This window comes from Telopea speciosissima, chromosome 8, assembly GCF_018873765.1.
Source record: "Telopea speciosissima isolate NSW1024214 ecotype Mountain lineage chromosome 8, Tspe_v1, whole genome shotgun sequence".
NCBI lineage: Eukaryota > Viridiplantae > Streptophyta > Magnoliopsida > Proteales > Proteaceae > Telopea > Telopea speciosissima.
In genome coordinates, this window is record NC_057923.1 from 7,027,584 (window position 1) to 7,041,294 (window position 13,711).

The window sequence follows — 13,711 nt, forward strand, 5'->3', positions numbered from 1 at the left end:
TTTGCCTTCTTTTGACGTCGAGTTCTACCAATAACTGGACTTGCCATACGGCAACCCACACGACCACCATAAATCTAAGAAAACTTATTATCGAAACTAAAATCAGCAAAAAAAAGAAACCAATACCTGATTAACACAGGAGGATAACGATCGGCTACGAAGATCGATAGATTTATCAAGCGCCCTTCATCGGTTGGTGGCTAAAACAAAAGGAAAAAAAACAAAACTTTTTTTTTGTTCTTCCAAATAAATAAAGGAACGCCAGAACCCAAAAAGAGCTGTAAAGAGAGGTCTCGCTTGCTCTCTCTGCAAATGTATTCTCCCTCTTCACCCCTCTCTATCTCTCTCTGATTTTTCTTCTTAAAAGAGAGATGAAACGAAAGCCATTTGAAGAAACTAAACGGATGTAAAGGAAAGATTTTGAGAGATGTGTTGCACTAGGAAAAGAAAGAGAAAAAATGAAAATGGGGTGAAGAGATTTGAGGGAAATGAGTATTGGGATCGGTGGTGGTGGTGGGTATGTAAAAGAAGACGATGATTTGGGAAAGATGAGGGCATTTTGGTCTTTTCAAATTTTAACAAATAGGTCAGGGCAATTATGTCTTTTCAAATTTTAGAAAAGATAGAAGAAATGGTAGTTTGGTCATTTTTTAACATTTAATACCTGGTGTGGACTTAAATGGCATTAGGGGGATAAAGCAAGGGTGGTACGTGGAATATTGAGGGGTGGTACGTGGACTTATCAGAAGCCTAGGGGGTACGAAGAATATTGGGTGCATTACAGGGGGTATGTGTATTTAACCCAAAAAGGAACGGAGAGGGGTTCCTATGTTACTAGCATGGGAAGGAATCTGCACATTCCACTAATAAGTGATCCGAAAAAGGTATCAATCCATATGTATCCCATATTTTCAAAATAGATTAAAAAACATGTGTGAGAACCTCACTTTGTGTGAGAGGGCATGGGAAAGAATTCAAACACGGACAGTGCGCGCATCTTTTTGCCTTGCATAAAGCGTGAGCAAGTGCATGCTTTTAGGTTATTTCCGCAAAGGATTTTCTGTTGGGACTTGAGGAATTGTTAACAGTCTCTCTCTCTCTCAGCTATTACTTTAGCAAACAGTTTTCACAGATTCCTATTTTCCTTAGCGAGCATATCCAGTTTCGACACATGGAAGAATGATGAGGGTTGCATTTCATAGACATAGTCTAAGCAATGTGTCAAATTTCAGCCCTCAAATTCAATATATCCTTCCATCTAATGCCCTACCCGCCTGTGTAGGGCCTTAAATGGAGTTGGATCTCTCCTAGTTTTAAATGCTTAATTTTGTCACTCTATAAACTATTTTTGGGCAGAAACTTTCGAGATAGATGAAAGCACTTTTCCCCCTCTTCCTTACCTGAGGTCTTCGAACCTTCACCTCCTGCCCGGCCCGGAAACAGAACCCAACCCCCCCCCTTTCTGATCCAAACATTTCTCCAAGCGGGGGGATCCAGAGCGTTACCCCCCTCCCATTCGAGGCCTGGTGGCCTCGCCCCACAAACACCCTTCCTTCCTTTTACTCTTCCTTCGGTTTGGCTTCACGGATGTGCCACCTAGGAGCCCTACTCACGTGAACAGGAGTAATGCAACCCATGGGTTTAAAACACTGATTATAGGTCTCAATGAGCCCACCCAAGCGTTCCATGAGAGTAGGGTAATAGATTAGGGGCCAAGCGAAGAACTAATTCTAAAAGGTAGAAGATAAATTTTGGAAGTTAGTGTGGGGATGGCATAAAACAGAAACAAGCTTAAGAATCAGAGGCTTGTATATAATTTCATGGCGTAGCCCTTCAGCCATACGCCATTCAGCCATAGAGAGAACTCTCAACAAAGCACGAAACCAGATTCGAACCTACAGAGAGAGCTCTCAAAAAAACACTCATCAACCTGAAATTTCAGGTGATGAATCACAATTAATAATCCCCTTGAATGAGCTCAATAGCATAACCAAAACTCAAGGGAATAAATAATACTTATTCAGGCAACTTGGTCTAGCAGAAGAACAAGGAACCAGACCTGGCGCTTGAGTTGGATTCCTAATTTATGCACTCCTTTTTAACCCCAAAATTTGCAACCAGAATTTCCCTAGAGTAGCAATGTATCTTCCAAATTCTGAGAACAAGGGAAGAGAATTCCAGGAGATCAAACCAACTATGTGGGGTTCTTAATATCGCCCAGAACAGATGAACGAGAGCAAAATATTAAATAATAGAACAAGGAATGATAACATGGAAGGAGAGAAAGCGAAAGAGTAAACAGGAGAGACTCACCTGTGAAAGAAAACTGTGAATCAAATTCAATATATAACTCTGCCCTTAGTTTGATAACTACGTATATAAAAGTGAGCATAACTCCTTAGCTCCCACTTAATCTGACAATAAAAACTGAAGCAAACTAAGAAACTACGACCGAAACAGAACTACGTAAATCACATAAAGATATAGAGACAACATACCAATTACTTTCGAACCAAACCATCCGATTTGTCTTGGTCTGACTTTAAAAAAAGATCGTACCTAGTGTAGGAGGCTCCCGTCACTGCAGGGTCTGGGGAGGGGTCATAATGTACGCAGCTCCATCCCGCTTCGCGAAGAGGCTATTTCCAGAGACTCGAACCAGTGACCACATGGTCTGAATTTCCAAATCGATAATAAATACAAAATGTAATGAACCTCATTTTCCAATATGGAACATAAAAATAGTCCCTAGGCACTTTTGCCTTGTGATAGATTAAATCTGGATGAAATTTGTGGACATTAGACACACCAGTCTCCTTGACGAAATTATATGTACTCTATCTAGGAGGGGGGGGGGGGGGGGTTGTGCGGCTGGGAGAGAGACTGAAATTAGTAGTTTGTGGAACATGAGCAGATGGAAAAAATTAATGGGGTTAACAACACAGAAGATAAGGAATTGGATTAAACAATTGCTCAATAGACCTTGGGTTATTGAGTTTTGCCTGTTTTGAGTTTATTTTCCATGCTGTGGTCAAGACAGGCATGGGCTTTACAATTACATCAAACATGATCAGGCGTGATAGCCAACAATGAGATGTCCAACAAAAGAAGGGCCTGCCCATGACTCCACCAATCCATCACCATCATCAATTTAGTTGAAAAGAATGATACAGAAAACAACTCGGTGAACCTGATCTTAAACCACCCATCTCTGAAAGAAAGTCTCTTCTGATACCTATCACAGATTTGAGGTAGGGCCATAAGACCGACCAGTAACTCTCAAACTCCCACCATTACTTCCCCTTTCACTGGGATTGAGGCGTAAAAATACTCTCTTAAAGCGGAAAATAGACAGTAAATGATGTACCTAGTCAGGTCAGAGAGAGATGATGGTATTCTAAAGAAAAGTCACTTAGAATTTTGCTGTCTAAAGTAATAAGCAATCTATAGAATACATGGAAGGGTGGCAACTCAAATCAGATTATTGAAAAGATGGAAACACATCAACGATGAAAGTTGAGCAACATAACTGCCCGATTCCAAGGTTGACGGGTTGATATGATCCCGGGTTCAAATAACCCTGTTCGGATTCGCTTTGAGCTCACCCACATGCACAATAGCCAATAATAGGAAGATAATGGCAATATCGTAAATATTTCAGAGTTTGTAAAGGGAAGTGGCAAAGTTGTAAATAATCAGAATACTAAAGGACAGCTTGGTAGTTAACTAGGTTTTGGGGAGGGAAGTGGATTGTCTTCAACCTTCCGCCAACAGAACCAGCAGTAGGGAAGACTGGTTCGAACTGGATTTCTCACAAACCAATGGATTCCACACAATAATCTCTCAGACTCAGCAATGTGAGAGCAATTACAAAGAATCTGAAACTGGGCTTCGCGGAAAGGACGAAAGAAGGAACAGCAAAGCGACGGAAGGGAAAAACTTAAATTGATTGAGGGGGTGGGGGAGAGGGAAGGAAACTAGCTTTTCAATCCATTTGGTTACAAGCATAAAATAAAGATTATCACAAATAGAAACTACTATAAAGCTAGGAAACTAACTCAACAAGATAACTAAACAACTAGGAAATTTGAAATAGAGAATCTATCTCCTATGTATCTAACTCTGATAAACTCCATAATTAAAAATTATAAAGAATCCTAAAAATATAAATTAATAAAATCCTAAAATATCCTACTAGACCTAAATCTCAATTCGGACCTGGTTCCCGTTTGGAAAATCAGACTAATCAAGCTGGTTCAGCCATGAAACTGCATCACTGGTGGTCTCCCCTGAGTTTACTACACTTACCGGGAGTCAAAAGTCAGAGTTCTGAACCCTACTACGCATCACAAGTCCCCCTCCAGTCAAATGCCCTACTCAAACTCGTATACTAGAATCCCTTGACTGAGGGGTTTGGATGGTTTGGGAACAATGGAGGGTATTATAGAATATCGACTTCTTAGTATAGGGGAACAAAGCATTTATGACCCTAGATGGGTGTACTTTTCCTTCACCCACAGGGTAGGAAAACTTTTTCCTAGTTTACATTTAAACAAAAAATTAACAGTGGCCTTCACCTAAAAATAACAACAACAAATGGTCGCCACTCCAATACCGTGGCAAGTTTAGCACCGTGGTCCTATGATACATGGAAATAGGAGCAAATTTTTCATGCTCTGTAATTCTGTTTCCTCGAGGAAAAGCAAGAACACTTTTTTTTTAATGGTTGAAGCAACAAAATGTTTTGTTCCACAACTTCCCCCCCACACACACACACACACACACACAAACAAAAAAATAAGGAAAGAAGAAACATTCTAAAGCAACGATATGTAGAGCAAAATGAACTGTACATGTAGGTAATCCATCCAGATGGTTCCCCAACATTTGGACAATCTGGATCTGGCATATACAATGATAATAATAAAATAATAAAAAAGAAAAAAAGGAGAGAGTAGACTACGAGCATGATAGCCAAGAAAGATTTGGGTTTCATTGATTTATCCCTATGAATTAACCAAGTACATCAATGGTAACTTATAATTTTGACACAGTTACTTGCTTTTATATTATGACGGACTAATTGTGATTAAAGAAGTTACTAAAAGACAAAGAATGAAAGTATTATCACCCAACATGAGACATAATTATCTACCTTAAAGTATCATAGTATATACATACACCCATGATCCCTAGCGCACCCTTGTAGCTACCATACACTCTTCTATAGGCCTTCTGAGTTTAGTCAAGGACCAGAGCAAGTGAATTAAGGTGAGCAGAGGCAACTAATAAAGTAACGAAGCAAAGATTTTCCAACCTAAGAATGGATAATAAGAGATCAAAATAGACATAATACCACATATCAATATCATAAATCAGAAGTTCCACTTCATCATGTGAATGGATGGGTCAATAGTAACAAAAACTTAATTTTAATTCAGAATCAATGGCAAGTAAAGCTACAGCAAAGAACTGATGTACACAAGAAGCTCAAATTATGTTCAGACAATCATTAATGGATGATGTCACATTAGATATTTATAGACTAACAAGAAAATTATCTAGCAAATCAAACGCTTCTTTAACAATTTAGCTCAGAAAAACCAGCACTGACCATCTCCAGGAGAACGCAAGTTTTTTTTTTTGGGTGAATAAGAAATTCATTACCAAAGAGAGAAAAAATTACAAGGCCTCCGAAGAGGTGCAACAAAACAAAGAATGGAGGCCAAAGCCTCAGCTATGAGAAACAAGAGATACAGAGGAGAGACCCCAAGAGACAACAATGAGTCTATTCCTTGGGGTGTTAGGACAAGAGGAGGGAGGAGCAGACGATAATTTCGCCTTAATTTCAAACGAAATGGAATCCCAAATCTGCTGATAAGACCTAGATTTGGAGGTCCATTTCCTGATATTACGCTCCATCTAAATATGATTGAGAGTTGCACAAAACGCTAGCTTTCCAACTGTATCGCAAATAGAGGAGCCGGCGAAGGTCATATCAATCCAAATCCATTCCCGAGAGAAAGGGAGAATTCTTCTAAGAGCTGGCCAGCACTTGAAAAGGATGCCTTTCCAAATAGCTGTTGCAGTAGGGCATTCAAAGAAAAGATGGCCAGTGTCTTTCACATTGTTCCAGCAGAGACAGCAAGATGGGGTCACAACAATCTGGCGATGACGAAGGAATGCCTTGGAAGGCAATTAGTGAAGATCCTCCAAGCTGTGAAGCAGTGCTTAGGAATGTGATGCTTAAACCAAAAAAAATTTCTCCAAGGGACCAAAGGACCTTTGAGACGGACGAGCTCCCAAGCAGATTTTAAGGAGAAGGAGCTAGAATTGCCAGCTTTCCAAGTAACACAGTCGCCTCTTCTCAAAAGACTTATTGGAATAGAAGAAAGATCATTCCAAATGAGGTTAAGCTCCGGAGAGGAGGTAACAAGAGGGGTCCAGCCATTCAGATCTAATATGTCAGCCACCAAGGAGAGTTTGTGGAGGCCCGAAGCATAAATGGTTTGGGGGGTAACCGAGTGTAGGAGAATCCCCCTTGGGCGCCAGTGGTCCAACCAAAGGAAGAAAGAGAGGCCATCCCCAATAAGAGAATGAATAGCATAAAGCACCAGATGACGGGATGCTAGGATCTTGCGCTAAAACCAAGAAGAATCAGCTGACTTTGAAGCCGTCCAAATGGAGTCCTGACGAAGAAGGCCCGAGTAAATCCAATCTACCCAGGGGTTGATCCTGGACGGAGTAGTAGTTATTATTAGAAAATTTGTAAACATTTGAGTCACTTGATAACTACTTGACTTGTATTGGACTATTGGGGATATTGTCATTTTGATATCATCTTCTTAAGTTGTTAACTTGTTATTGACTTAATGTACTTAATATTATGACTTAAGTTATTACTTATGAGTTATTCACTTTATGTTTCCAACTTCCAAGTCAATTGACTTGTTTAAATTGCTTATTAATCATTAATTTATTATGTCCTCTAGTACTTAAAGTCTTAAACAATGTGTATGTGTAATTAACTAAGTTATACATTAGGGTTCGACCGTACATTGCCAATCAATGGTTCAAATCCAAAACACCACTTTGGGTGACTATTTTTGCAATTTGAACATTTAAATGTGTTTATATAGCCTAAAATAGGGTTTCCATGAAGTTTCAGGCTTAACTAGGCCTAAAACCCACCGAAATGACCTAGCGAAACATACCAGAAAAAATGCAAAATTTCGACTGAAATATCCGAAATTTTGGATATTTCAGTCAGCCCAAAACACCGAAACGAAACGAGTGTTCGAACTATGGATGAAAGTAGTGAGTTACAATTTTAGGAACATGTGGATGGATTAGTGCAAAGTTTTAGTCAAGGAGAAAAGATTATAATAGGAGTTAATCGGAGAAAAGATTATAATAGGAGTTAATCTGAATGGACAAATTGGGATAGATCGTAAAGGCAATGAAGGTGTACATGGCGGATATGGTTTTGGAGAGAGGAATGAAGAGATGACCTCAGTTTTAGATTTTGTTGTGGCATCTGAACCCTACATCCGCAAGAAGAAGAACAATCTGCTGTCCAAGTGATAAAGTCAGTAGTGTTAGGTGGATCCATACTTTTTTTTTCTAAGTGTTTTTCTTTATGTTTTAAGTTGAACCGGTCCAACCTGGTTCAACCTTTGGTCCAGTTTAAGGGACTTCAGTCACCTTTTATTTATTAATGTAATTTTCTGTTTTTTGGGCCAACACCACACTCCCACAACTTAGAGAGGAGTGTGGATTAGAATAGGTCGGCCAGGGGTATTTTTGACTCCTAGGCTGAATATGTTTTAGGCTTTAAGCCCTATTTAAATTAATGCAAATCATGGAGGAGATCATTCCCCACTTTTATGAAATTAAACCTGCTGTTAGCAAGCTGCTCCTTCTCTCTTGAGAGTTTTGCTTTGTGTTTGATCAAAGCAAGGTGGGACTGGTGTTTGATCCAATCGACATCTTGCGGTGCGAAGCCCGGGTGGTCCGAACAAGCTTTCTCTCAAGTATTCTGCTGCAAGGTTTGAACTTGCTTCAAGTTGCTACTGCTGCCTCCATTCCCCTGCAATTACAAGTAAGTTGGAGCCATCCCCAACCCCATCTCTTCCATTCTAAACCTTCTACAGCCCAACCCTAACCTCCCCCTTTTTATTTTCTTCAATTTCCTTAACCCTAATTCACTCACATTTACTCACAAACCTTTTCCACCATCAGAATCCATTCAAATTTGAACCACAGTCTCCTCACAACAACCCTCACAGTAGATCCTAGCCTCTGCCCCATCCTTCCATCAAAACCCTAACTTCCATCGATTCCCATTAAAAACTCCAAAGCCCTAATTTCCCCACAGTAATATCCAACCATCACCTGCCCCTCAAACTTTGGCTGAGTGTCCCTCTCTACCCCTAGGGAACTCGATCTCTAAACCCTAAATCCCCTCACTCTCATCTTTTCAAAAACCCGAAACCCGAAACCCTAATTTTCTATTTTTGAAATTCTTATTCAAACATCACCAAACCTAGCTCTTTAGACTCCTCTAAACCTGCCCAGCTTTACCATATTAGATTCACCCCCCCCCATTACCCTAACCCTAATTTGGACTAAAATCCCAATTTCTACCCAATCGGACTGCCTGTTCATAGCAAATCTTGTTGCTTGGCTCCTAGTTGGTTTCCTTGCTACCTAAGACTACATTAAGTGGTATCAGAGCCATGGATGAGCATGGCAGACCTTTACCAGCAACATCTGATCTATGGCTGCAATGTTAGAGCTGTTTCGGAAGTTCACTGCTGAACAGAAGGCCATATCTGAAGAGATTAGAGCTGAACAGAGGACTATCACTGAAAGGTTGCAAGTAATTGAGCAAAGACAGGTTTCAGCTTCAATCCCAAGTCCACCGACCTCATCATAGAAGTAGAGAAGACAGGGACAAGTACAGAGACAGGCATAGGGATGATTGATACAGGAATGATGGATATAGAGATGATAGAGAAGACAAAGATCAGCAGAGAACTCCTGAGAACCGTATGACTTTTGAAGACCATATTAGGTTTTACTTTCATGCTGATAATGGTGCCCCTCGTTGAAGATATCATTATGTACAGAAGGTCAAGTTGGACTTGAAGGAATTCGATGGTGGCCATGACCCTCAGGTATTTTATGATTGGTTGGCTGCATTGGATGACTACTTTGATTGGTATGATTTATCGGAGGAGAGGAAAATTAGACTAGCCTGTACCAAGCTAGTAGGACACCTGCCCGTGAGTGGTGGAGAACCACTGAGGGTGACATGGAGTATGATGGTATTGCACCTACCACATAGGCTGATATGAAGCATGAACTGAGGAAGAAATATCTGCCTAAGCACTTTAGGGCACAATTGCAAGACCAGCTGAATACCCTACGTCAAGGAAGCATGACAGTGGCGGAGTATATGCAAAAGTTTGATGCACTCTCTTCTCGCACTAGCATTAGGGAGCATGACATTCAGGTACTGGCACATTTTCGTTTGGGTTTAAAGTATGAAATCAACAAGGCCATTGGAGTTGTAGATGTGTCCAGTGCTAGGGACTGTTTTGAGAAGGCTCTTAGGGTTGAGGAGTTGTTAGCACCTTCTGGTAGAAGGTTTTGTACCCCTGCTGTCGATGGCAAGAAAACTTTTCCAGCAAGCAAACCCATTACCATCGACTCTTCTAATGCTGGTCCTTCACGTTCTGCCCCTCCTTTACGGATTGACAACAAAGGCAAGGCACCCATGGTAAGTCCGGATAAAGTCCGATGTTTCCACTGCAAAAACTTGGGACACTATGCTAAGGACTGCCCCCATCAAAGAAAGCCCATTGCTGTTGCTGAAAAGGAAGAAACAGCGGAAGAAGATGATGATTTGCATCCTTACCCACTTGATGAAAGAGACTATTAAGAGGAATACTTTGATGATATGATTGGGGAAGAGGATACTTTTGAAATTCACGTTGTTACACGAGTTTTGGTAGCTGAAATCAAAGGAGAAGATTGGAGACACACATGCATCTTTTATACCCGCATGTGTTTAGGAGATCACAACGCCCAGGTAATTGTTGATGGTGGTAGTTTTGTCAACGTGATTTCTGAATATTTTGTGAAGAAGGCTGGGTTGAAGATTGAAAAACACCCACAGCCCTATAAGGTTTCTCTCTTAAATGGCAACAAGATGGAGGTAAACCAGCGCTGTTCTGTATGTACCCCTACATCTCCATCGCTATTCAGAGGACATATGGTGTGATGTGATTCCCATGAAGATGACCAACGTACTGTTGGGAAGACCATGGTTGTATGACAACGATGTTACCATCGGTGGGAGGAAGAATCAGTGTACTTTTCAGCATGAAGGACAGCAGACCATATTTCACCCTTTGAATTTACCCGCTGAAATGCGTAAGATGCAGTCCCTGCGCACCAATCAAAGGGGGCAGAATTGGAAAGTAAGCTCCTAGCTGTTCCACAAAAGAAGTTTGTGCAAACCAGCAAGGATACAGGTCTGGTTTTAGCTTTGGTTACTAGAGAAGTGACCCCACAGCCAATAGAGTCACTCTCTCCAGTCATAAAAGAGCTGCTGTCTGATTTTTCAGATGTTATTACGGAGGACCTGCCTGATGAATTACCTCCCCTACGTGATACCCAGCATGCTATAGACCTGGTTCCAGGTTCAGTGTTGCCTAATCTGCCCGCTTATAGGTGTTAGAAGTCATGTAACAGGGGTAGTTTAGGAACTAGTTACTTTACTAGTTGTCTTATTATGTAATTCTTTTTCTTCTTTATTTCTCTAGTACCTCCCTAGGGAGGTGATTGTAATTCTCTCTTTATTATTATGTTTGAATCAATATAGGTGAATGGAGAACTCTCTCCATCACAATCGATTACAACCAAAACTAGCTCTCTTCTTCTCTAACCTCTTCTCTTGTCTTCCTCTTCTTCCTTCAACCTCCTCTCCTCTTCCACTTACTTCATTAACCTAAATCTAACTTGGTATCTAACTTGGTATCAGAGCCGAAAGGTTTGAGAGTCGAATCCAGCTCCCTGTTTCCATTCTTTCCTTCTCTTTGAAATCCTAGGTCATAAAGGATTTCAAGGAGAAGCCTCTTATGTAAAGAATCTGTGAGAATACTATGGAATAGGTTGAGGGTGATCTATTCTAGCCATTACAGCTGCTGTTTAAGCCTTGATGCAGCTCATTTGAAGATTTGGAGCCATTTCTGGCCTGCTCTAGGATTACCGCCAGCTTCCCATTGCAGCCTCTGTATCTCCTTCTTCCAGCATGTGTTTGAGCATTGGAATAGCTCTCTAGAATCGCCCAAGGATGTTCTTTAAGTACCTTGTGCTCCCTCTTGCTGCTTGAAGACCCAATCTGAACACAGCTCCTTTTCGCGAGATCCAGTTTCTGCTCTGTTTTCCCCTGCTGCAGGCTGCAGACCTTGGTTTCTCCTTATTTGGGGATGAACTTGGTGATTGGAGTGGCCTATTAGAATCGTAGAAGGATCCTCTCTCAGCCTCTGGTGTCCTTCATTGATGGTTGTATCTCCTTGTTGAGTACAACTCAGTTTATGGTGTTCTTCCTCTACTCAGGTAAACCCGATAATGTTGTTCTTACATTTAGGGTACATTGGACTCCTTGTTTGCTTTGAGAGATGATTATGCACATCTGTATTTGCAATCTCGAAGCTTGTGTGAGCTATTTTACTCCGGAGAGAGTGTTAGGGTGAAGCTCTTCTTGGCTAGAGTCCTCTTTTTTGTGTTGGGAACTTTTTTTTTTTTTTTTTTTTTTGGGTTGAGTTTATACTCCCCATTTGCTGTTGTTTATCTGGTTTATGGTCAAGTACCATTTCCCTTACATGATGCCTGGTACTGAGTCTTCTGAGCTTGGTTCGGCTGATTCACAACCCCCTTCAATAGCTCCTCAGTTGGTTTATGAGAACACTCACCAACAGATTTCTTTTGTGAAGCTTGATGGTACCAATTACTTGGATTGGTCACACTCTGTGAGACTTTCTCTTAGGAGTAGGGGAAAACTTGGATATATCACAGGTACTATCAAGGCTCCTGAGGGTAGTTCACCTACCTTTGAGAAATGGGAAACCGAAAATTCCACAGTTATGACATGGTTAATCTTTTCCATGAAGCCTCAGATTGGGAGAAGGTTTATAAGGAACGAGACTGCCAAAGCTATCTGGGATAGTGTCTCTGTAGCCTATGACAGAGTTGGTGACACTGCCAAAGTCTATTAGCTCCATCAAAGAATTCACTCCTTGAAGCAAGGTGATAGGACTATTTCTGAGTACTATAGTATGTTCCTTGGTCTTGTGGAGGAGTATGACCACTATAGGGACCTTCATTTGACCAACCCAGAAGATGAGGCTAAGGTGCATCAGACACTTGAAAAAGAGCGTGTATTTTCTTTACTTAGTGGTCTGAATCCTGATTATGAGCCAGTTAGACTCCAACTGTTGGGCCGGTCTCCTCTCCCTTCTCTTACTGAGGTTTGCAGTCACCTACAGAGTGAGGAGACACGGTGGCTTACTATGGCAGCACCTGCTTCTTCTCATGAGAGGTCTGCCCTTAATTCTAGCTCTCTTCGGGACACCCGTGGAGGTAGTAGAGGCCAAGGGCCCAACAGGGAAGAAGCTAGTACTGTAGAGACAATTAGTGCCAGTGGAGTTGGCAGAGACAGATGTGGGTGAACTGGCCACACCAAGGATAGGTGTTGGTCTCTCCATGGTCGCCCCCCCGGTACCCGTGGTAGTGGTGGCCGTAGAGGGGGAGCTCGAGCTCATTCTGCGACGACCGAGGCTGATGCTCCACAGGATGACTCTACCTTTATGGATGCAGTGGTCCGCAGGGTTGTTTCACAGTTGAGCACGTCCTCTACATCTAGTGTGGTTGGTTCCTCATCCTCCTCAGCATTACAGGTCTCCACTTCGGCTTCCTCTACCGCACAGTCTTGGGTCATTGACTCTGGTGCCACAGACCATATGACTGGTACGTCTTGTTATTATGATTCCTATACCATTTGTTCTGGTAAGGATAAGGTTAGGGTAGCTGATGGCTCCCTTTCCTCCATCTCTGGTAAGGGTAATATCCCTGTGACATCATCTATTTCTCTTAATTCTGTTCTTCATGTCCCTAACCTTACACTGAACCTTTTATCTGTGAGTCATTTGACTAAATCTCTCAATTGTTGTGTCACATTTTTTCCTTCTCATTGCTTTTTTCAGGATTTGGTGACGAAGAGGATTATTGGTAGTGGACGTGAGGAGTAAGGCCTTTACTTTTTTAACCCTTTTTTGCCCACAGCTCAATCCTATGTCTGTGGCCTTCATGATAGTAGTTCTGTGGATTCTGTTATGTTATGGCATCGGCGTCTTGGCCATCCGTCTTTTGTTGTAATGAGGAAACAATTACCTCACTTATTTTCTTCTATTGCCCCCTCATGTTTTTCAATGTGAACCATGTATGTTTGCTAAACATTGTCGGTCTTCCTATCCTTATCATGGTAATAGAACTGTTGCTCCTTTTCATATTATACATACTGATGTTTGGGGACCTTCCCCTACTACTTCTTTATTTGGCTATCGTTACTTTATGTCATTTGTTGATGATTATTCACGTGCCACATGGACTGTTCTTCTGAAACATAAAAGTGATGTTTGTG

The 13,711-nt window shown here is 41.4% G+C and overlaps 1 long non-coding RNA gene across 1 annotated transcript; it reads right to left on the minus strand.

Moving 5' to 3' along the window:
* Positions 1-272: 272 nt before the first annotated feature.
* On the minus strand, positions 273-3,939 carry LOC122672778. Its single transcript, XR_006334476.1, has 3 exons — positions 3,928-3,939; positions 2,030-2,034; positions 273-396 (listed from the first exon to the last, which is right to left on the minus strand). It is a non-coding gene; the product is annotated as an uncharacterized LOC122672778 (long non-coding RNA).
* Positions 3,940-13,711: the final 9,772 nt, after the last annotated feature.